The sequence below is a fragment of the Marmota flaviventris genome, chromosome 9 (assembly GCF_047511675.1).
Source record: "Marmota flaviventris isolate mMarFla1 chromosome 9, mMarFla1.hap1, whole genome shotgun sequence".
NCBI classification, from domain to species: domain Eukaryota; kingdom Metazoa; phylum Chordata; class Mammalia; order Rodentia; family Sciuridae; genus Marmota; species Marmota flaviventris.
The window spans coordinates 96,774,962-96,799,455 of record NC_092506.1 but is presented as its reverse complement, the minus strand read 5'-3'; the positions used below and the strand labels follow the sequence as shown (position 1 = coordinate 96,799,455).

The following is a 24,494-nucleotide window of genomic DNA, read 5'->3' as shown; positions in this document are numbered from 1 at the left end:
TCCATCCCTTTCAGTGTGATTGTTATTTAATTGTAGTACAGTTAGGCTCAATTTTTACTGTTAATAGTCTATTTTGGGTTCTCCTCACATTCGGCTATATTTTAGTTATTTATATTTGGTAGGTAAAACATGGCTCTAAAAGTCAAAACTATTAAATAAAAAAAAGTCATTCTGGGTGTGGAGATGTAGGCCTGTAATCCAGCTACTCGGGAGACTGAGGCAAAAGGATCACAAGTTCAAGGGCAGTCTCTGGAAACTTGGTAAGACCAGGTCTCAAAATAAAAAATAAAAAGGGCTAGCGATGTAGCGCAGTGGTAGAGCACCCCTGGATTTAATCCCATATGTACTGCCAAATAATAATAATAATTTTTTATATTAATGTCACTTTCTTCCTAGCCCACCCATTTTCTCCATTCTTTGCCCCATTCCCATCCACTTCCTTGTAGGTAAACCAGTCTCATCTGTTTCTAGTTTATCTGTGGAGAAATCAGATACACATTTCCTTATTTCCCATATTTCCTTGTTTTTATTTTCATTTTTTAATTATAATAAGTTTGAACCTCTTTTCACAGGTTTTGAAATCTGTTTATATCTTCAGCTTTCATTTTTCTTATGTTCTCTATGAATTGTCCCTTTTCCCCACTTTTCTACTGAAGTTTCTGGTTCTCTGCCCCTCATTTTAAAGATTTCTTTATGTACTAAGAACATTAGCCCTTTGCTTTCAATATATGCTGCAGAAATTTCCCAGTTTGTGAGCTGCTTTGTCACTTTGTTTATGGTGTTTTGTTTGCTGTTTGTTTTTTCAAGGGATAGGGTTGGGTAATAAAAAGGTGTTGTTGTTGTTGTTTTTAATGTTTTTTAGTTGTAGATAAACACAATACCTTTATTTATTTATTTATTTTTATGTGGTGCTGAGGATCGAACCCAGTGCCTCACATGTGCTAGGAAAGCACTCTGCCACTGAGCTACAACTCCAGCCCAAGGGTTTTTTGTTTTGTTTTGTTTTGTTTTTGTTTTTTATTAAGACCACACTTACTGGTATTTTATTTCTCTGAATTTTGAGTCTTTGTCAAAAAATCTTTCCCTACACAGAAATGAAAGAAAATTTTACCCATCTTTTGCAGTTCTTATATGATTTCATTTTTAGATTTTTGATCTTTGATCCATTTGGAGTTTATTCTTATATATGATATAAGAATACAAGTTTTTTCCAAATGGCTAACCAGATGTTCCAACACCATTTTTAAAAAGTACCTCATTATCTTCATGATTTGAGATGCCATCTCTATCATATACTACATGATATAGAGTATTCCTATTCAAAAATAGGGGATATTTTTCCATTTGTTAAAGTGTGTTTTTCAGAAATGTTTTAAATTTTCCTCCTGCAAATTTCACACACATCTTGTTAAGTTCATTCTCAAGTATTTAATCTTCTCAGTTGCAATTGCAAATGAAGTTCTCCCTACCATTACATTATCTAATATAATATACATGAAGCCTATGCATACATTGATTCTATATCCTATTACATTACCTTTTATTGTTTGAGTTTTATTACTGATTTTCTATGGTTTCCAAGATTATTATTATATCATTTACAAAAGATAAAGTTTTCTTTTTTCTCAGCCACATAAAAATAAATAAATAAATAAATAAAGATTTTTTTTCTTAAATACAGAGTCCTATTTTCTCAAGTGTTTTCAATAAAGAATGGATGTTGTTTTTGGCAAGATTTTCTAGCATTTATGAAAATAATTTTGGGATTATTTTTCTTGAGACCTATTGATGCAGTACATGATATTAATGGATTTCCTTATAATGAACCTACTTTGCATTCTTGAAATTAGTCTCACACACATAGTGAATTATACTTTTAATGTAGTGTTGGGTTCTTTTCAATAATAAAATATTTATTAGTGCTATATTAATGCTATATATTTTGGACTTTTCTATGGATATTCATAAATAATATTATATAGTTTTTTTACAGTCTTTATAATATTTAGATATTGATATTATGCTAGCTTCACAAAAGCAGTTGGGAACACTCCCTTCATTTTTTTTTCTTTTTCTTTTTTTTTTTTTTAAGAGAGAGAATTTTTTTTTTAATATTTATTTTTCAGTTTTCGGTAGACACAACATCTTATGTGGTGCTGAGGATCGAACCCAGCACCCTGCACATGCCAGGCAAGCGCGTTACTGCTTGAGCCACATCCCAGCCCCACTCCCTTCATTTTCAGTGCTCTATAATTTATAGAATATTACAGTAGTTGAAAGTATAAAAGAATTGTCCTTTGAAATCATCTGGGACTGCTACTTTTCTTGAGAAATACTTCCCTTAAGGTTCTCTATTTCTTCTTCAGAAATTGGTCTGTTTAAATTTCATATTTCTACCAATTATGGTAATCAGTAGTTCCCTAGGAAATTATCTATTCCATCAAAGTTTTTAAATGTATTTGCATAGAGGCTTAATAAGTCTCTAGTAATTTTTTTTTCCAGTTTCTTTTCCATTGTCACTTGTTTTGTATATTTGTGGGGGTTTTTTTGTGGGGTAGGAGGTTCTGGGGATTGAACTCAGAGGCACTCGACCACTGAGCTAATACCCAGCCCTGTTTTTTTTTTAATATCTATTTTTTTTAGTTGTAGTTGGACACAATACCTTTATTTTATTTATTTATTTTTATGTGGTGCTGAGGATCAAACCCAGGGCCTTGCACTTGCTAGGCAAGTGCTCTACCGCTGCGCCACAACCCCAGCCCCCCCAGCCCTATTTTGTATTTTATTTAGAGGCAGGGTCTTACTAAGTTGCTTAGCTCCTCGCTTCTGCTGAGGCTAGCTTTGAACTCACAATCCTTCTGCCTCAGCCTCTGGAGCCGCTGGGATTACAGGCATGTGCCACCCCACCTGGCTATTTTGTATATTTGTGCTTTCTTCCTTTTTCTTTCTAGTTGAATTAACTAGTGATTTTTCTCTTTTAGTTATTTACCAAAAAAAAAAAAAAGACAAAGCAATTTCAAGAATTGTTTAAGGGCTGGGGTGTGGCTCAGTGATAGAGCGCTTGCCTTACAAGTATGAGGCACTGGGTTCGATCCTCAGCACCACATAAAATAAATATATAAAGGTATTGTGTTCATTTACAACTAAAAAAAAAAGTGATTTCAGACATCTGGCCTCCAGGATTGTAACACAATAAATTCACATTGTTTAAAAAGAAAAAAAAAAAGAATTGTTAAAAAAAAAGAAAAAAGTAACTGTTACCTTCTGGTCGAAGTACCCTCTGAAGCCACAATACCTAGAATCAGGCAAAAACTTTGAGTATGAAACCAGACACTCAGGTTTCTCATTGATATTTCTTTCTATTCTTTTTTTTTTTTTTTTGTCATCACCTCATATGGTTGATTCACACTGAGCTGTCAACCAAAGCTCCTGAATAATTTTAACATATTCTGCTGTTAAACCACCTCTCTTTCATCTTTGTACTTGTAAATTTTGTTTTCCTGCTCTATACTTACCTTTAATAAACTTCAACTTGTTAGTTCTGTCTCACAAGCATTCATTTATTCCAACTAACATTTCCTGAGTCTGGCATGTGCCAGGCCAGTGCTTACAGACACAGATATAGCTATGTTACAAAGTGATTACTGCTGCACTGGAGAAACACTAAAAAAAAGCCACCAGTGCAGAGAGGGAGCAGAGCAACAAGATGGGAGAATGAGGGATCAGGGAAGAGCCAAGAAGGCAGGAGACATCTGCTGGTACTTTAGGATATTCACCAGTGCAAGGTGGCACAAGGGCAGAGACTGCAGCAGGAAGGGCTGTGAAGGCATCTGGTATCTTGAAGCAACAGCCACTTAACAAGGTAGTGTGGGTAAAACTGCCAGTGGCAGATGATGAAGATAGAGAAACAGGTAGGCACAAGACATACCAGCTCTCAGACTTAAAGCTAAAGACATTCAACAGGAGAGGGAGGAATTTTTAAATAGGAGAGTGAAACTGTTAGGTCTGTGGCTTAGTGATCTCTCTGGATACAAAATAGAATGTGAGATAAAAGAGGTACAAGCACCCAGGCGCCATGGCTCAGGATTGGGAGACTGAGGCAAGAGAATGCCAAGTTCAAAGCCAGTCTCAGCAACTTAGAAAGGCCCTAAGCAACTCAATAAGACCCTGTTTCTAAATAAAATATTTTTAAAAAGGGTGGCTGAGGATGTGGCTTAGTGGTTAGGTGCCCTTGGGTTCCAGCAGATTGGGAGAAATCAATGAGGAGATAAGGTAACAATTCAACTGAGGGAAGATAAGAGCCTAAATTGAAGTGGTGGCAGTTAGAAAAGGACAAATTCCAGAAGCAAATCAAAGGTATGAAAGGATGCAGGCAGTCCAAAATGACATGCCTGAATGACTGGCTAACTGGTGATGCTTTATGTGAGATTGAGAATACATAGAGAACAAGTACTGGGGGGAACCAAATAGTTCAGTTTTGAGCAAGAGTAGAACACTGGGGTAGAGATATTCCACAGCAGATTGGCACAAGAGGTAGGAGTTGGGCACAGGATACACATTTGAAAGTATCAATGTGTAACTTTGCAAGAGATAATACCTACGCAAATGAAATAACTATCATCAACTAAGTACTTACTGCATGCCCAGTATTATGCTAAGCATGGAATCCCATCTTTTCCCATTTATAGTTTCTCATGGGACCAATTTTCTTACATATATTTCCTCATGGGATCAACTTTACAGATGTGGAAACCAAGGTTGCCAGCAAAAACATGTTCCAAGTCATACGGTCAGGAAATGGCAGAGCAAGGATTTGAACTCAGTCTTTATTCCCTCCAAATCCTGGGCTCTACGATATTTCAAAAAGTAGGGTGACTGAAACAAAGCTACTTGGCAGGAAAAGGAGTGGGAAAGGAGGGCACTGAAAGGAAATAAAAGAACTCAGTGCACTGAATGCCACCTCATGTCAACCGGTGAAGGAGGCAGTTTTATGTATTATCTTTAATTTTCACACACAACTATTAAAGTCAATATTATTAACCCATTTTTCATATAAAAAAATTTGCTCAAGATGATAGTGCTGATAAGTGGTCTACCTGGGATTTGAACCCACTCCATCTTTCCCCAAGATTATATTATTCTAGCCAGAATGGTAGTGATGCATGCCTGTAATCACAGCAACTTGGGAGGCTGTGGCAGGATAACTGCAAGTCTGAGTCCAGTCTGAACAACTTAGAGACACCCTGTCTCAAAATTAAAAATAAAGAGGGCTGGAGATGTAACTTGGTGGTAGAACACCTCCCTAGCGTGTACAAGGCCCTAGGTTCAACACAGCACTGAAAGAAAGAAAGACAAGTGAAGTGAGATGATATGGGTTATGTGGGAATCCGGGGAAGAAAGGCAGTTGATAAAGTCAGTGCTATAGAAAAGTCAGGCTGAGGACTAGAAAGACAATTTGATTTAGTAACCTATTTGAGAACCACTCACCACTAGTGGTGACTAAAGTCAGATGGCAGTGAACTGAGAAGACCCCAGGAAGCAGGAAAATAAAAACAACCAATTGATGAGAAAGAGTATTAGCTAGAAGGGAAGGTGGGATAGAGAGTGAGGGTTTTGGGAGATGAGATTATTCGGAGGCTGGGTGAAGGAGTCAGTGAGGGAGAAACAGAGATCAAGAAAGGGTTAAATGGTGCAGTGAGGTTTCAGAAGAGAAGTAGGGACCTAAGTGGTAGAATGCTGAGGTGGAGAGAAGAGCTAAAGGAGTTCAATCCCTCATTCATATGAGGTGGGCCAGCTGATCTGCTGAGAAAGAAAGGGAGAGTGAGAATGAAGGAGGCTTCAGGAAAGGTTGGAGCAGACCCAGTGGGAAGCTGGAAAGAAAAGTGATCACTAAAGACATCCTGGCAGCACCAAGAACTCAGCTATGGCTGGAAACCATGATGCTGTGAGTCAGTCAACCAGCTGTATTACGTGATTTGCTCTAGCAGTGCTCAGCAGGCCTGGTCCAAGAAGGGGTCCATCTAGGGCTGGAAATGGCCAGAGGCCTGATCACCAGGGGAAAAGGAGTGAAGGTGATGGTGAAAGTATAATTAAAGTGACTGACTGTGAAGTCTGAGCCAGGGAGAAGAAATTAAAAGAGATCAGATAAGCTGAAAAGACAGAGAACAGTAAAGAGAGGACAACTTGGTAGAAAGGGGAAAAAAAAGTTTAATGGAAATGTAGGAGTGTGAAAATTGGGGTTTTGAGCACTGAAGAAGTTTAAGATTTCAGGGATGGAGCCACACTGTGAAGTAAATTACAGGTGTGGCCTGGGTATGTGGTTTTGTTGAAGTGGCATAGAGGGGGACAGTCGCTGCAGCAGAACAGTCCAGGTACTGGGAGGCTAGCCTATCACCATCCTGGATCCTCACATCTTCCAGGGAGAGTGGCAAACTCTAAGGTGCTAAGGATACTTAGTATTCTGCTCAGATTCATGTAATTTGAAACACTGATGAGCAAATCATCAATTAGACCATTGATTTTTTTTTTAAAAAAAGACCCTTAATTGAAGAAAGGTTTTTGACATATCACCATTATATCTCATGGTAACATCTAACAGAACAATCAGAAATAAAAAATTGTGTGATGCAATTTTTACCCACAGGTGAAGGGTTACACTGGGATTGTCTAGGTGTCTACCTCTCCTTTAAAGTCTACTCTGGGGAACCAAACTTGAAACTGAGTGTCTGTCTTCCCATGGTTGCACTTCTCAACCAAGGGGTCGATGAGACCCTTTTCTCAATACAATGCCCGCTGCTGTCTCTGAAAAAACTGACTTGAAGGACAAAGTTGACACTTTTGAGGACCAGCCACACCACCCACTTCTCCCACAAACATGTTTATCTTAGAAGCAGCCTGTGATGCAAGCCCAGGGCAAGTGCTCTACTGCTTGGTGCTATTGTTTTAACAATAGATCAAGGATTCTCCTTCCACAGCAGATGAAATGCAGCTTTTTTGCAAAAGGCTATTACTCTCCAAGAGTTGAACTAGTTGTTTGTTTTTTCATATATATTTTTTCTTTTCTTTTCTTTTCACAATATTAGGGATTGAACCCAAGGCCTTGCAAATGCTAGGCAAATGCTCCATCTCTGAGCTACATACCTGGCTCAATATTTTTTTAAAATAATAACTTACGCAAAAGCCAGATTTTTTAAATAGGGGAAAGCAGATCTTCTCTGGCTAGGGGAAGGGACTCAGAGTGCAGCTTATTCACCCTCTTTTTCTTCCTCCAAGCCATCCTCCAAATCCCCCAACCCACCAACCTCCTCCCCATTCCACCTGTACCCTGGCATCTAAAGCAACTTCTTAAGGGCTTCTTGAAACACACACACACACACAAAAAAAAAAAAAAAAAACCTCACTGCATTTTCTTTCCTTTCAGCACTGTCATTTTATAAGTCTATTATTCAGTGAAGACGAGATGCAACAGGTTCACATAATAAAAATATCTAAAATATTAAGATTATCTGATCATGCCCCTAATTCTTGGTCTGTTTCCAACGACAGCTGGAAAGGCACAGTAGGACCATGACAGATTCCAGCCAGGCCTGTGGCAGAGATATAGCTAACAGCCCTTGGGGTAGCTGCCTGGCTCACACTCACTTCCTCTTCTATGGGAAGATAGTCCTCTGTGTACACAGTGGTGAGCCCCATGACCAGGATGGTAATTAGTACATTACTCCTTCCACTAGCCATAGTTGATTGGTCATAAAACTTAGTTGGTGCCATATGCCAGGCTGCCCACTCAAGAGTGAAAAGCTATCCATAGTAGAAGGAATAAAGCCACCACGGCAAGTGGAAACAGGCAATAAGCAAGGGGGGAGCCATCATTCCAGTGTTTGAGCTCCTACTTTTTACTGTTTCTGAGACTCTGCCCTCTATATGGTTTAGTTTTTCAGACTTTCCTAGGATTCCATGAGTCAGTAAATTCCACTTCCTATCTCTGCTAATTCAAATTGGGTTCTTGGCATTTGCAACCAAATTAAAAAAAAAATAGGCAAGATAGTTGGTACATACTGTCAGTGGCAGTGTAGAACTAATCTTAGTCCCACCCGAGTTTTATCTCGAACTTGTTCTGCAGAACCTAGAAAGATGCCAGTGTAAGGCAGAATTCTAGAAGGACTAAGTGTTTTTATGGTAATATCTTGAGACAGGCCCCAGGGGAAGGAAAAGGAGACACAGGAAAGTTCTAAGCTATTTGGGCAGGATTTTGGTCTGATGAGACTAGACTCCCCTAAAGTTGAGAGTACTGGTGGTAAAATAAGGCTTGACCAACATGAAGAGGTCTCTCCAATCCCAGTCTCCATCAGCCTCCAAGACACTGCATATAGCCCTGTAATTTGAGTTCAAACTCTTTCAGTATAGACAATTCTGTCCATGTTCTTCACTGAGCAGGAAATCTTGACCTTGAAAGCTTTCTTGCCGCCAAACTTTCTGTTTTTCTTTAGGACCTGCCCTTCCTTCCAAACAACTTTGTAAATCTAGCCTCTGTTCTCTATCTTCTCCAAGACTCAAGGTCAAAGAGAATTCCTGCAGGGGATTTGTTTGGTTAGAACTGCAAATGCACTGAGTGGGTTTTACTTTGGAAGTCTAAGGGACCTCCTGTTCCTAGTGTAGAAATATCCAAGTCAGCTCTACTGCTTCCTGCTGGCAAACAAGTAAAGCTGGATGCTTTTGTGATGTGCTGTGGATAGTTCAGGAGCAGACATGAATGGTACAGGAAGGAATTTAGTTCTTCAGTGAAACAAGACACTAGTTTAGAACTCTGAGACCCTCCCGCAGCAGATATTGCATTGGGGCAGGGGTGGGGGTGTTGCTGAGAAATGAAGGACAGGTTTGGAAACTTTAAGTTATGACTGGCCTAAATTAAGCCAGTTTAAAGAACACAATATTGTATTTCTTTTCTATTAAGTCTTTTTAATTTTTTATTGAACCGGGAAAAGTTCTTTGTTCATTGTACTTGATGGCTGGTAAGGTAAAATTAAAATTCACAAGTAAAAATAAGCTTAAATTTCTGCTTTTTCATATGGAACAGGGCTCTTCATATTAGTATTAAGCCCAGAGGTCAAAGCACAATGTATCCAAAAGTGAAAAGCTAATGATTTTCTGAAAGACAGCATCTTATTATGGTTGAGGTATTAAGTATTCCCCAAAAGCTCACGCATGAGACAATGCAAGAACATTCAGAGGTGAAATGATTGGATTCTGAGATCCTTAACACAATCAATAAATTAATCCCTTGATGGGATTAACTGAATGGTAACTAAAGGCAGGTAGGATGTGGCCAGAGCAGGAGGGCACTGGGAATATACCTTTGGGATGTATATTTTATATCTGGCAAGTGAAGTGCCCTCCACCTTCTTTTCAATCATCTTGTGAGTAGCTTCCCTCTGTCAAACTCTTCTGTCATGACTTCTACCTTACCTCCAGCCCTGAGGAATGAGCTGGCTTTCTTGGACTCTGAATTTGTGAGCCCCCAAATAAACTTTTCCTCCTCTAAAATTGTTCTTGTCAGGTCTTTTAGTCACAGCAGCAAAAAAAAAAAAAAAAAAAAAAAAACTGACTAAAACACATCTCCTTACCTTACTTTTTAAAATTATCATTTTAAGTTCTCTAAACACTTTCTGTTCCTTCCTGAGTACATGTTATAAGGAAAGTGCTCAATAAATGCATGAGAATGAAGGAAGGAAGGAATGAGGTATCTCTATAGTTTTGGCTGTTCCTTATCCTAGAAAAAGGACATAGAGCCCAACATTAGGGCTTTGACATTGGTCCTCTATCCCCCTACCACACCTGGCCACTGAAGGTTATATCCATAACCACTTCAATGGGAACTAGTTTAGGGGATAACAAACACAGAAATGCTTTAAGGAAAGTGATGGTTTAGCCTTTGGTCCTTACAACCCAGAGAACAAGGCCTGTTGTAGCAGATGAAGCATTTTACATGTTCCCCAGACCCTCTAAACTGCCTGGGAGAATGGCACCCAGCTACAGTGCCCTATCACTGCTCCACAAGCCTGACCAGCCCATCACTCAGCACGAAGAACACAAAGCTGCCTGATAGCCTGTGGCCAAGGAGCATCTGTTAAACTGGCATTGACTCTTTTGGGAACAAAGCCAATGAGCCAAGGCGGGGAGAGGAGAAATTAGGATTAAAAAAAAAAAAAAGGAGGCGGCTGAGAGGTGGTGCTTTGTTAACATTAAAAACTTAACAGGCCGTTCATTTATACAGCAAAGCAGAGGAATTCATTGTGGAAATGTCTGAAAGGCTCTAGCTGGCTCAGTGTTGCAATGCTACTCCACAGAAGGCATGAGGCACTCAGGAGGGATGTTGGCGGCAGCTGCTCCACCTGCCAATCCTTTTTCTCACTCAATGTTCCCCTTATGGGGATAAAGCCAGATAATGGCTTTTCCTGTCTTTCTCAGAAACATCCAAGTTGATGAGTTTTGTTTTGGTTTTTTTTTTCTTGAGGTAGGATCTCATCTCAAATTAGACTCAAGTGATCCTCCTGAATCAGCCTCCTAAACAGCTGGGACCACAGTTGTGTATCACCATGGCTGGCCAAGCAGATAAATCTTAATGTGGGATTTCAATTTCTACTTTTCTGCTAAGAGGAAAATTGGTAGGGAAGATCTGCCAAGCCATATGTTCAAAATGTTAAGGCTCAGACAACTGATTTCCTTTCGACTAACCTTTTCATAAACTATTCCCACAAATTTCAGCCTCTCAGAACATTCACGACACAGTTTGGTATGGGTTCACTCTTCCTCACAAACAAGATATCTATATGACCACAATTTTCCCAAGTATGATACTTTGAACATTTACTTTTTTATCTTTATTGGCTTGTGAGCTTCATTAGGGCACAGACTTTATTATTTGACTTCTATTTCTAGAGCCTGGCACAGTGCCTGGCAAACATAGTAATTCATCCAATGTCTGGTGAGTGACTGCTTACATGCAAATGCCAGACAAGGAGGAAAAACATCTGGGCTCAGTGAGCAAGAAGGTTGGTAAATATTTGGTGCTTTTTCTACATTAACTACATGATATCTCCACAATCTCCCACAAACATTAGTTTTTATAACATTTATCATAGTGAGCATCCTATTATGATTTTTCTAGTTCCTTGAAAGCAGGAACTGGGTATTTTCAATTATTTTACCTATTCCCTCACCCAATCAATAAATGACTGAATACCTAAATGAATGAATGATGCACAACTGATTCACAACAATGAATGCTTTTGACCAAACTATATTACAATCTCAGGTCCATTAAAATCTTCTCACAAGCACAAGTCTTCCTTCTTTTTTCATTTTTTTTTTCCTTTCTCCCAGTACTGGGGATTAAACTCAGGGCCTCATACATGATAGGCAAGTGCTCTACCACTAAGCTACACCTCAAGCCCCTTTATTTTTTTATTTTATTTTGAGACAGCATCCTGGTAAGTTTTCCAACCTGGTTTCAAACTTGCAATCCTCCTGACTCAGCCTCCTGAGTAGCTGAGATTATAGGTGTGTGCCATTGCATCCACCCAAAGTCTGTTATAGAAAGTTCAGTCCTTAGATTGAGTGTGGTGGAAATGTAGAAAAAGCACCAACTATAATCCTAGCTACTCAGTAGACTGAGACAGGAGTATCGCAAGTTTGAGGCCAACCTCAGCAATTTCCTGTCTCAAAATGAAAAATAAAAAGCTTCAATCCCTAATACCAAAAGACGAAGAAGGAGGAGGAGGAGGAGGAGGAGGAGGAGGAGGAGGAGGAGAGGAAGGAAGGAAGGAAGGAAGGGAGGGAGGGAGGAAGGAAGGAAGGAAGGAAGGAAAGGAAGGGAGGGAGGGAGGGAAAAGAACAAGACAAAAAAGGTGGAGACAAGTTCAGTCCTTAGAAAAACACTGGGCATAAATTCGTGTTGGCATATAAACCAATGTTCATATAACACCACCAATATCAAGTGCCATAGAAAACAAATAACATTGAGGCAGATGCAAAACTGGGAAAGTGTGAACTACAGAAACAAAATAAAACTGTGCCCAGCTCTCCAAAACGGAGCTGGGCACAGTGAAAGCTGGGCACAGTGGTGCACACCTGTAATCCCAGAGACTGAGGCAGGAAGATTGAGAGTTTGAGGCCAGTCTCAGCAACTTAGTGAAGCTCTAAGCAACTTAGTGATACCCTGTCTTAAAATATAAAATATAAAGGGCTAGGGATGTGGCTCAGTGGTTAAGCATCTCTGGGTTCAACCCCTAGTACTCTCTCCAAAAAAAGTAGAAAGTCCAAAACAGAGGAGATAAGGTGGTTTGCAGAATGCAGAAGTACCTAAAACTTGTGACTAATTTGGTGAAAATTAACCATGTCAATAAAAGAGATTGCACTGACATCAATGACATGGATCAATTCTGAGTTGCCTGGCATATAGAGGCCAGGGATCTATGCAGGAAATGTGAGAGAAGAAATTTCTATCATGCATAGTTATACATAGTGGCATGTGGTTTGAGAGCAGAGATCAACAGTGGGTAGAGGAAAGCTTTGATTCAGAGGGCAGGGTTTCTCTCTGCTGCAGGGTTTCCTTATAATTACCAATTAGGGTCATAGCTCTGTTTCCTGTGGCAGTTTTTTTCTACCACAGAGAATGAGGTCAGAGCCCTAACCACATAGATCTATAATGCATCTAGGTGATGAAGAATATCTTCAAATATACTTGGATCATTCCCAGGAGATAGCTGGATACATGTGTGGTATTCTTAGCCTCAGTAGAAAGAGTTTCTCAAAGGAATTAAAGTGTATTCTGACATTAGTTTTTAAATCTCCATTTACATCCTTACATGATGCTAACATTTATATGACTCTTAACAAAAGAGACTGAATATTACTGGATTTAGCAACCTACAGGATGGAGTAGGTCAAACAGGGCCCCACAGACTCTGAAGTTACCAATCACACCATTATTCAGTAGCACTAAGTGTGATACTATATGTGCACATTTAACAAAATTTATTATATACATGAAAGAATTACTTAGAGAATTTTCACCATTCAAGATTAACAAATCACTATTATTTAGATGATGTAAATTTTTTCAGAGAAATTAAAAGTATGCATTCAATTTCACAGTTTAAATTTACTAAAGGAAATAGATGTTGGGGCTGAGGTTGTGGCTCAGTGGTAGAGTGCTCACCAAGCATGCATGAGGCACTGGCGTTCAGCACCACATAAAAATAAAATAAAGATATTGTGTCCCCCTAAAACTAAAAAGTAAATATTAAAAAAAGAAGGGAATAGATGTATATTAGTCTAAAGAGGGGGTGGAGTAAAGTTTACAGGATGAGTAGAAAAATCAAATATCAGAGAGGGAAAAGAGGCATTATTGCATTATTCTCAAGATGAATTAATTATAAAGTTAACTGGAGGTTTTATGAAGACTCCATTACCACCACAGAAAGAACTCTACTGCTCCCCTTTTCCCTTGTTTTGCAAAAATTGGAGATCAGGGAAAGTAAGAAAAGACAGTCAATTTTCTTGGTTTACATGGTTCTTCAGCTAAAAGGTTTAGAAATGAAAATGAGCAGAAAGCAGACTAGGACTGGCTTTAGGTGGTTCCTCCTCTTAGTGGGTCCAAATACCTGGGAGCTGCATTAAAATAAAAACAGGAAACAGGGAGAGGCATGAGAGGACCAATGGAGCTTCTGCCATGATTGGTGAATGAGTCAGACCTATGCAACTAAGGACCAAGGGAGGCCCAAAGACAGAGAAAGAGAAAAAAGGAACCAGGAATACCAGAAGCACTCAAAGAGTTAGGCTTCCTGGCTCTTGTGTTTAAACTCCCAGTCTGTAGCTCTTTGTTAACAATCCCCTTACATGTGTTCAGACAGAAATGATGCAAGGATGAGGAGCCCTACAGTGCAGGCCAGATGCAAGTTCTGCCCGTTAGTGAAGGCTGCAAATACATCTCAGCCAAAGGAAAATTCCAGCTTAGTTGGTTAGGCTGGGACAGCATTTCCTCTGTGTCAGGAACAAGGTTGGGGCAGAGGGGCCAGGACTGGGGAAGGTTTTGAGGCAGGTCAGGCTGCAGGGCTTCTTAATTAGAAACAGGAATCAAGGAAAGAGCCTGTGGTGCAGCTGCAGAAAGAAAATCTTATACACAAATTCATGAGACTAGTTACTTCTGGGGAAAAGGCTGGGATGGAGAGCAGGGTGGCCAAAGGCACTTTAGCCTTGTCCTTAATGTTCACATTTAAGAAAAGAATAAGCAGGTAGAGCAGAGGTACAGCACACACTTAGCCTGTGTGAAGCCTTAGATTCAATATGCAGCACCAACCAAGAGAAGAGAATGCATTCATATGTTATATGACTGAAAACTGATTTAAAAAAAAAAACTTGAATTTAAGGAAGAAAGTGAGAAAGGGAAAGAAAAGGAGAAGGAGAAAGGAAGGCACAATTAACAGATTAAGGCTTTCATGGATGCTGGGCTAAAAACAACCAACCCAAGAAGGTGGGGTTCCAAAACAAGGGAAAATGGCAAGGGATAAAGGTCTCAAATCAGAGTCGCCTGGGTTACAGGAGAATCGGATGGAAGAGACAACAGAATCGTGAGATAAAACATGTGAGGGGACAATGACCCTTGATTAACCCTAGCCCATCCTGACAAGAGTGAGGCCCCCATAATGGCTCTCACAGAAGAATGCCGGTTCCCTGAACTGGGCCCAGCTCCTCATTCAACCATGTCCTCAGTTATGGAAAAACCTACTGCCCTGTATTCAAGAGATTCAAATGTGGAGAAGGCCTTCCTGTGAACCATCTGCAGTCTCCTGCCCTCTCTCAAACTTTCTACCAATGCTATGCCACCCCACCCCTCTCTTGGCTCAACTGGTTAGCTCCTGAAATAGAAATGGGCACCTCTGCCATAATATTCATGGTTTCCCCGAGGATTTCCCTCGGGAGAATCCGGGGGAGGGTGGAGACCACCTTTTCTGGAAGAAGATGACTTCAGAATCTGTGGTCCTGTCCTATGGGCTCAGGTAAGTGAGCAGGGAAGGTCACCGCCTAGCTTAGCTGGAGGCCAGCAGCCCTTTTGATTTCTACCGGTTCATCCATCCACACCGCACCCACCACCTTTGCGCCCCTAAGGTTCTGTGGACGATTTGCTGTGGGGGTCTCTGAGAAGATGGTGACCAAGAAGTACCCCTTCGGAGATTAGGCGGGAGGCTAGGGGTGGGGGGAGGGGAACTGGGGAGTGGGAGGAGCAGGACAGTTACCTCATTGAAGCCCTCCTGCAGGACGTCCAGTAAGTTCCCACGGGTCAGGCAGGCTAGCATTGTTCCTACCGGGGGCTCCCCGGGCGGGGTCTCCAGCCGGGCGGCTGTCGCCGCCGCCTCCTCCCTCTGCACACAAAGGCTCTCAGCTCAGCTCATTGGGCTCTCTCTGGAGTCCCGCATGCCACTTACTGGAAACCTAGACCCGAGCCAAACTAGAGGTTTGCACTGGGCATGCTCACGCGGGGGCCTCTGCCGGAGGGGCCCGGCGCCGCCGTGGTTCCTATAGAAACAGCTGGGCGCGCTCTGGATGAAGGGGCTGCGGGCGGGCCGCCCCAGGCCCGGCGTTCGTGCGGGGAGCCCGCGGGCGCGCAGGCGGGCGAGCTAACGTGTGCGTGCGCGCGTCTCTCTCTTTCTCTCTCTCTCTCTCTCTCTCTCTCTCTCTCTCTCACTCACACACACACACACACACACACACACACGCTCTCACTCCGGGCGGTGGGATGGACGTTTGTGGGTGCGCTGCAAACCCCGACACACACCAGTTTTGCTGGCAGGGGTGCGGGTATCCGCGCGCGCTGTGCGTGCATTCAGTCTTACACATACACCCGCCGACACACAGGCGGGCGTGCCAGTGTGCGCATATGTTTGCAATCACACAAACGCGCACACACCAAGCTTGCAGTTGGTGTGCTGGCTAGAGCGTGCATGCATACACACACACACACACACACTGCTGGTTTAAGGCCGCAAGCACCCCCACCACATTCACAAGGTGGGTGGGAAAGGGAATGAATCAGAGCAAACAGCAATCTTTTTTCCATGTGGCAGTACAGTGAGGCTAGGATAAAATAAGAGGAAGCAGAAAGGAGAGGAAGAAAAAAATAAAGAGGGGTTAAAGAACTTTGGGTAGTGATTGTAACATATTTAACAGGACAGTGCTAAACAAATCACAGGATCACAGCAAAAGCATCAGTAAACAAGCATGACCAAGGCTTAACCAAAATGTGTTTCTTCTTTCTTTTAAAGATAAACTGCTAAAATTTAAAACCCAGCCTGGGCTCAGTAATCCCAATGACCGAGGAGGCTGAGGGAGGAGGATACAAGTTCCAGGACAACCTCAGGAATTTAGTGAGGTCCTAAGCAATTTAACAGGAACTTGTTTCAAACTTTAAAATAAAAAGGGGCTGGGACTGTGGCTCAGAGGTAAAGTGCCCCTGGGTTTGATACCCAGTATCCAAAAGAAAGAAAGAAAACCCATACTTATTATTGAGGTTTTTTTAATAAATAGGTTTTAATTAAAATTAAAAAAAATCACAAAAACGCCCTGGTGCATTTGAAAGAGCTAAAATCTTCCACAAGGGAAACAGAACTATTCCCCTCTGTTTCTAGGTTATTCAGGCCACAGCCTTGATTATTTATTTTGAAGAACATTAGTCATTTGCAAGTTCAGTGCAAACTTATTTTTATAGAAAAACAGGAAGCTGATTGAATGCCCATCTTACATTCCACCTTACCATCCCAGATAGAGGGGAAAGGTTTACACAGCTTGTGAAGACTTAAAGAGAGGTCTGGGGCTGTAGGTCAGTGGTAGGGCGCCAGCCTCACATGTGTGAGGCACTGGGTTCGTTCCTCAGCACCACATTAAAAAAATAAATAAAGATATTGTGTCCACATACAGCTAACAAATATATATTAAAAAAATATATAAGAGAAATTCAGGGCCAGGCACTGGGACACAGCTGGTCAGTGAGTGGCAGCTCAAGAAGCTAGGACTCAGCTGGGTGTGGTGGTGCACGCCTGTAACCCCAGCTATGTGGGATGGGGAGTTGAGGGGACAGGCAGGAGGATCACAAGTTTGAGGCCAGCCTGGGAAACATTGTCCTAGAATTTAAAAAAAAAAAAGGCCAGGGATGTAGCCTAGTGGTTAAGTACTTGTCTAGAATGTGAAAGGCCCCAAGTTCAATCTCCAATACTGCCAAGAAAAAAAAAAAAAAAACTCTACACATGATTTTCCAGAATGCCAGATTCCCTCCTCAAACCCCCATAAGTATCTTAGCAAGAACACTCAGTAATGAGTCTTATTCAACCTAATGACTTCCTCTTCAGGTCACTAAGAAAAAAAAAAAAAATACTGGAGCAGCCAGATTAGCAATATCTTGTCTGAATGTCTGTTAAACACAAAAATGTTTCTGGAAAAATACACAGAAGCAGGAAGCATAGAGCCAGCACAGGTGTTGAGCAGCTGCTGTAGGTTAAATGTTGTAGACTCAATTCTGGATAAGACTAGGAAAAGCTGATACCAAATCAAACTGAGCATGAGCTACCATTTATAGTCAGCTGGAGAGTTTTAACTGGCTAGAATTCCCTGCACCATTATGCCAATTTGTGGTGTAATACCATACCTATGTTAATGCAATGAAGACTTTTATAAAAATAAGTATGAAATTTCCAATTCCACAGAATTGCATGCAAAACATTAACATGCATAAAGATGTGAAACAAGCAACCAGTTGGTGGTTTCATAGGTAGAGAATTCTGATTTTAAGAGCCCATCATGCTTTGGACAGAAAATACTCAAGACACTGAGGCTTACTGACAATTATCTATGCCAAGAAATCTCTGTTTTTCAAACTTAAGTTTTGTCAAAGTAAGACCTATTAGCTCAAAGCTTTGGGAGAAGGACTTATTAAGTAACTGAATTTTGGCTCAACTCCTTATTTCACATAAAAAGGAATCAAAGCTAAGAGAGGTGCTCACAGTCACTCTTAGCAAGCCAATATGGGAGCTAAGATCTGAATCAAAGGCCTTGGAGCCTGACCCTGTGCATGGCCTTTCACATCATGCTGGAGAAATTAAGAGAGCATTGTAGTGACTTGATAAAAGATTTATTATAGGGAATATGGTTCAAGGTTGCACTATTCCCTGAAAGTCTGTAACTTTATCATTCACATATTCTAGAACTTTCCGTGAAAATGGAAATGTTCTATATCCACACTGTCTAATACAGTAGCTACTGGGCACATGTAGCTACTGAACACTTGAAATGGGTCTAAGGGCAACTGTGGAACAAAAATTCTTAATGGTATTTAATTTTAATTCATTTAAGTGTAGATAGTCTGATTTCAAAATATTGTTTCATTGTCTCTACACAACTATTGAAATGTTCCAAAAACACATTAATTCACATATAGTCAGCCTTTCACACTTGGAAGAAGCACAAAATCCCGTTGGACCGTATGATGTCTTTTTTTTTTTTTCTTTCGGAAGATATGTTCACTATACTTATCATGATCTGTCTTAGAAAGTGAACCAAGAACTAAGCATTAGCTCTAAGCAACACTAAGATTTATTATTCCATTATCCCTATGCTCCTCTTGTGATAGCAACACAAGAGTTGGGAAAATAAGTGGGTTAGCTGAAAGAACTAGGATAACTGGGGCAATGATCAACATCATGTAGTCCCTGTATGTGGGAAAACTGCAAGCAGTCTGGTTAGCTGGAACCACTCCCACTGCTGCAGGCCTGTCATTCACTCTGCCTAGGAGAAGCCAAGAATCGCCCCAAACTGCTTTCTGCATATCTCTGCCATGCTATTTGATTTCTGAACTTATATCTGGTCTCCTCAGTCCTGTATTATTTTGGCAATAATGACAAACATTTCCCCCACAAACTAAAAACTACCCAAATATCTAATATAATAGTAAAACAGCAAGTTGAAATTTCACTATGTGCCAAGTCCTATACTAAGCACAAATATGTATATATTTTTTGGGAGGTCACTATTTCCATAATGTGTGTGTGTGTGTGTGTGTGTGTGTGTGTGTGTGTGTGTCTTTCTCTCTCTAAAATATGAAGGACAAGAAGTTTGAAAGCTAAGTAATTTACTCCAGGTGCAATAGCTACTAAATGGTGAAGCCAAATTCCAGGCTTTTAACCATTATATAGTACTTTTATAGGATGCTTGCTACATAAAAAGTACTCAATAAATGAATGAATGAGTAATGAATGAACCAATGTACAGTTACCAAACACATTCATTATCCCTTCTATTAATAAATCCAATAATATGTTTCCCTAAGTATGACTTTAAGCCTTAAACAAAGCTGTCATTTGGTGAAAATATTGCCTGTGACTTCTTTCTGAGTAAAAGATGTGTGAAATTCACACCTATGAGAAATTTAACACATCTATAATGGGCAATCATTCATGACCATAAAGAAGCAGAAAGGCAGTTTCAATAAACAAATAATTAAAATTATCAATGAAAATATATTAAATGACCTTCTGAAACAATTTCTTCATCATTCTTCTGTTTTCTCATGTTAGCTGAATTCCTTGAGAGTAATGTGTTTACAACTTCTATTACATTTACATTCAGAGGTATCAGCAAAGACCTACAAAAAGACTCATACCTGCCAGCAAAGATTATGAATAGTCCTGGCTCCTAAACTGTGTATTTATTTGTTTGTTTATTTATGTATGTCTTGCAGTGCTGGGAATCAAACCTAGGGCCTCTCACATGCTAGGCAAGCACTCTACCGCTGAGCTATACCCCCACCCTAAACTGTTCCCTTTGTCTCCAGACTTTTCCATCTGCCAGTCCACATTCATCTAAATCTTTTTTAGACAATACGTTCTCTTTGCTGCTCTATATCTTCAAACACTCATTTTTCCTAGTATATCAATAAATTCTTTGTGTTCAACTCTTAAGGCCTCCTCCAGAACATTCTGTTCAGGTTTTAGAGCTCCTCACTATCTCACAGTTTCACCGAGCTCATTTTCACCTCCATTCCTCTGCCAGGAATGCCTCACACTCTTTCAGTCACCCAAATCATCGCTATGCCTACCTAGTTCGAGTTTCATTTTTTCCATGAATCTCCTCTGACCACTGGGTTTATTTGCAGTGCTGGAGATCAGACTCAGAGTTTCATACATGATAGGTGAGCAGTCACTATTACTGAGTCACTCTTGATTTTGATCTCTGGTCACTCTTTTTTTTTGGGGGGGGGGGTACCAGGGATTGAACTCAGGGGCACTCAACCACTGAGCCACATCACCAGCCCTATTTTGGATTTTATTTAGAGACAGAGTCTCACTGAGTTGCTTAGTGCCTCGATTTTGCTGAGGCTGGCTTTGAAGTTGCCATCCTTCTGCCTCAGTCTCCTGGGCCACTGGGATTACAGTCGTGCGATTATAGTGTGCATCGCTGTGCCTGGCTTCTGGGCACTTTTTGATTTTGATCTGTCTCAAACACTAGTTTCCCAGATGATCTCTGGCTCACTTCTTCTCCTCCTTCAGGCCTCAAATGTAACTTTATTCATTCAGCTTTCTCTTACTTCTTTCTTTCCTTTTTTTTTTTTTGTTTTGTTTAATTTTCATTACAGTTTTCATAGTGTAGACAGTTCCACTATAAAGATATGCCTAAAACCCAAAGGATTTTCTGTAAAAAGTTTTACCACTATATTGACATTACTTGTTCATTTCATCCATTATCAGCCTTCCCCTGAAAACTAGTGAGGGCAAGGAATTTTATAAGTTTTATTATTGGTTTATCCCCAGAACCAAGAACATTGTCTGGCACATAGAATATGTACTGAATGAATGAATCTTCCTCTTTTTTAATATCTAGCATGTTCAATACTGTATCATTTAGCATTTAATTACAGTTAATTTAGGACTATAGATCTTTGTCTCCCTCTCTCTTTGGGCTTTTTGTTTGTTTTGTTGTTGTTATTTGTATTTGTATTTGTTGTTGTTGTTGTTGTTTTGCTTTGCTGGCAATAGAACCCAGGGCCTCATGCACACTAAGCAAGTACTCTACTAATGAGCTACACCACCAGTCCTTTTTGTTTCTTTAACTGTATTCTCAAGTCAAATATAATTTTTGATGTCCTGATATATTTTTGTCTTCTTTGTCCATGCTTTATTTCATTAAACATTAATTAAATACAGGTTGAGCACCTATGTCATATGCCAGAGGTCCTATTCTTTTAGCAAAAAGTTGAAGCACTGACAAGTACACATACATATGCACATAACACATAAAGGGGAGAAATAAGACCAGAAGAAAGTATATTAAAAGGAGGACAAGTAAAACTAAGAACCCAACATTAGGACAGAGGAACAGAGTGCACAGGGTGAATGTGACAGACCAAGTGGGTAGAAGAAAGAAAGTGAGACAGAATAGTGAGAGACTAAGACACTGCCAAAGTAATCACCAGATGGTAAGGCTTAATATAAATTGCACCAAAGCAGATATGCAAATATATTCTACATGAATTTTTAAAATTCACATTTCAAGTTATCTGCTAGCTATCCTGTGGATAAAAATTGGATCAAGATAGCGACATCTGGTGGACATTTTAGAAGTGACCCTGGAGTTTCTCTACAATGAAACCATAAATACCCCCATGCTTCTACACTGACAATCATAATGTGTTAGGGCTCCACATTACAAGAGTAGCCAATGTTACTTTATATGTTTGATCTTTCTTTTTGTGTGTGTAGGGGGAGATAATGAGGATTGAACACAGAGGCACTCTATCACTGAGCACATCCCCAACCCTATTTTGTGTTTTATTTAGAGACAGGGTCTCACTGAGTTGCTTAGCAACTGGCTTTGCTGAAGCCAGCTTTGAACTCTAGATCCTCCTGCCTCAGCTTCCAAAGCTGCATGATTACAGGCATGAGCTATCGCACCTGGCTATGTTTGATCTTTCTATCTCCCAATTGACTTCCAACTGCTCTGAAAGGATGTATACAAAAATTACAAAATCTGACATCACAATTCTTCTTTTACAAGATAATTTCTTATTGTAAATGTTCACATCCTTTTAAGTTGTCTTAAATTACTTATTTGTAATATGAGAGGCAAGGCTGGAGAATCTAAAAGTCCAATGACAAAGCACTGGTCAAGAAAAATCACAACCCTTATAAAGTTTACCAAACATATGTAGCCCCAATAAAACAAAAATTTTAACAATTTCCTATTAAGAAACACGGAGGGCTGGGGTTGTGGCTCAGTGGTAGGGTGCGTGCCTAGCATGTGTGGGGTACTGGGTTTGATTCTCAGCATCACATGTAAACAAATAAAGTAAAGATCCATTGACAATTAAAAAAAAAAAAAAACTTAAAAAGAAACATGGAGTGATCTGGGCATGGTGGTACACACCTGTAATCCAAGTAGCCTGGGACAGCTGAAGCAGGAGGATCGCTATGTCCAAAGCCAGCTTTATCAACTTAGCAAGGCCCTAAAGCTACTTATCCAGGCCCTGTCTCAAAAATAAAAAATAAAAAAAAGAAGCACTGGGGCTGGGGCTCAGTGGTTAAACACCTTTAGGTTCAATCCCTGGTACCAAAAAAAGAAAGAAAGAAAGAAAAGAAAAAGAAAGAAACATGGGGTGAAAAAAAAGCAAAGTCAAAAGGCTGGCACATAAGCTGGGTGTGGTAGCACATGCCTATGATCCCAGCTATTTGGGAGGCTGAGGCAGGAAGATCATAAGATTGAGGCCAGCTTCTACAATTTAGCAAGACCCTATCTGAAAATAAAAACGGCTGAGAATGTAGCTTAATAGTAGAAATATTCTGGGTTCAACTCCAATACCAGAAGAAAAAAAAATTTAAACTTGTACATAATATGATCTCATGTAGAACATTCATAAAGAAAAAAAGATTAGACAAATATATTCCAAAATATGAACAATGTTTACTTCTGGATGGACAACTTGTGGCCTGGTGTTTTTTTTTTTTTTTAACTTCTTTTTGATATTTATCAAATACTTTGTAATTAATATATGTTATTTCTAAGTCAAACTTTGTCTTTTAAACAATGCATATGTTCTTATTAACTGCTAGAGTTTTTCAACTTTTGTCTGACTTTATTAATTTCAGAAAAAGATGATGAATCAAGGCTTATGTGAGCTAGAATTTCCATAAGGAGAAACAAGAAAAGAAGGCAAACATAAAAATTCTGTTCCAGGATGTGAGTTCTAGTGGCGAAATCCCCCCAAATATAGAGGTATCCTGAAATTCCAGTAATGTCACCACATTCCTCTCAGTAGTGCACCAGACTTACAGAGGGCTTTGCTGGCACCAAGGAGTTACCGAATCTCATAATCACTTGAGTTCCCATCTTCAGAGTCCCCAGAAGGCCAAATCAGAGCCACCTTAAAATAGGAAAAGAAAGAAATGGGCAAATATTCAGGAAGAGAAAGAAATTCCACAAGCTAAAACAACTAGTTGGATCAGGCCCTGTCCCCCAAACCTATCTTAAGCATCTTGAAATACCAAAATAATACCTTGGTTAGCAGGAAATCTAGCCTAAGGTATTATAATCACAACAGAGCTATGCCAATGGCATTTTAAATTCCAGTTACTTAAGATTTCATAGTAATAAAGAGCAATTCTCCTATCCATTTCCCTCATTCATTCACTTATCAGCCAAGGGCCATAATGTATATTCTGAAGATAATTAGGAGAAATATTGGAAGCTTTGCTTCTTGGCATTTATTCTTTAATTCCCAGAATTCATCCTTAACTCCAAAACGTATAATTCTAATGTAGAAATGTATATACAGCACTTTAAGCTTACAGAGTAAACCTTGGAATTAGGGGTAATTTTTTTTACCCCCAGGCTAACATATAGAAAATAGGGTAGGCATAAAGAAAAATTAAATAAATCATTTCATTTTCAAGTTCATGGAACTTGACATCATTATTTTAAGTGAAATAAGCCAAACTCAGAACCTCAAAGGTTGAATGTTTTCTCACACATGTGGAAGCTAGAGGGGGAGAAAGGAAAAGAAAGGTGGGGAGTGATAGAATAAAAAGCAAAGGGAGATCGTGAAACAGAGAAAAGGGACCATGGGGTTGTGAGGTAGTGTTGGGGAGGGATATTAGCCAAATTATATTGTTGTATTGGGTGCATGTACTGATATGTAACAACAAATACCACCATTATGTATAACTAAAACGCACCAGTAAAAAAGAAAGAAAATAGGGTAGGAGTTGCTCCAACAATTAGTGGTGGCAGCCCCCCTGGTCCACATTGTATAAATCTACTTGCACTACCTAGGTCTGCACCAAAGCACAAGGAGAACAAGCCAGTAAAATAATAATGGTGATGATGATAGTGGCAGCCAACATTCGAGTACGTATTATACACTGTTGCTAGTCCTTTAAATTCTCACAAGCACTCTCTGA

The 24,494-nt window shown here is 40.0% G+C and overlaps 1 protein-coding gene across 1 annotated transcript in view; it reads right to left on the bottom strand.

Moving 5' to 3' along the window:
* The window catches only part of LOC139701328 (dixin-like), a 40,019-nt gene that overhangs the window by 14,882 nt on the left and 643 nt on the right, over positions 1-24,494 (bottom strand). The window lies entirely within an intron of this gene.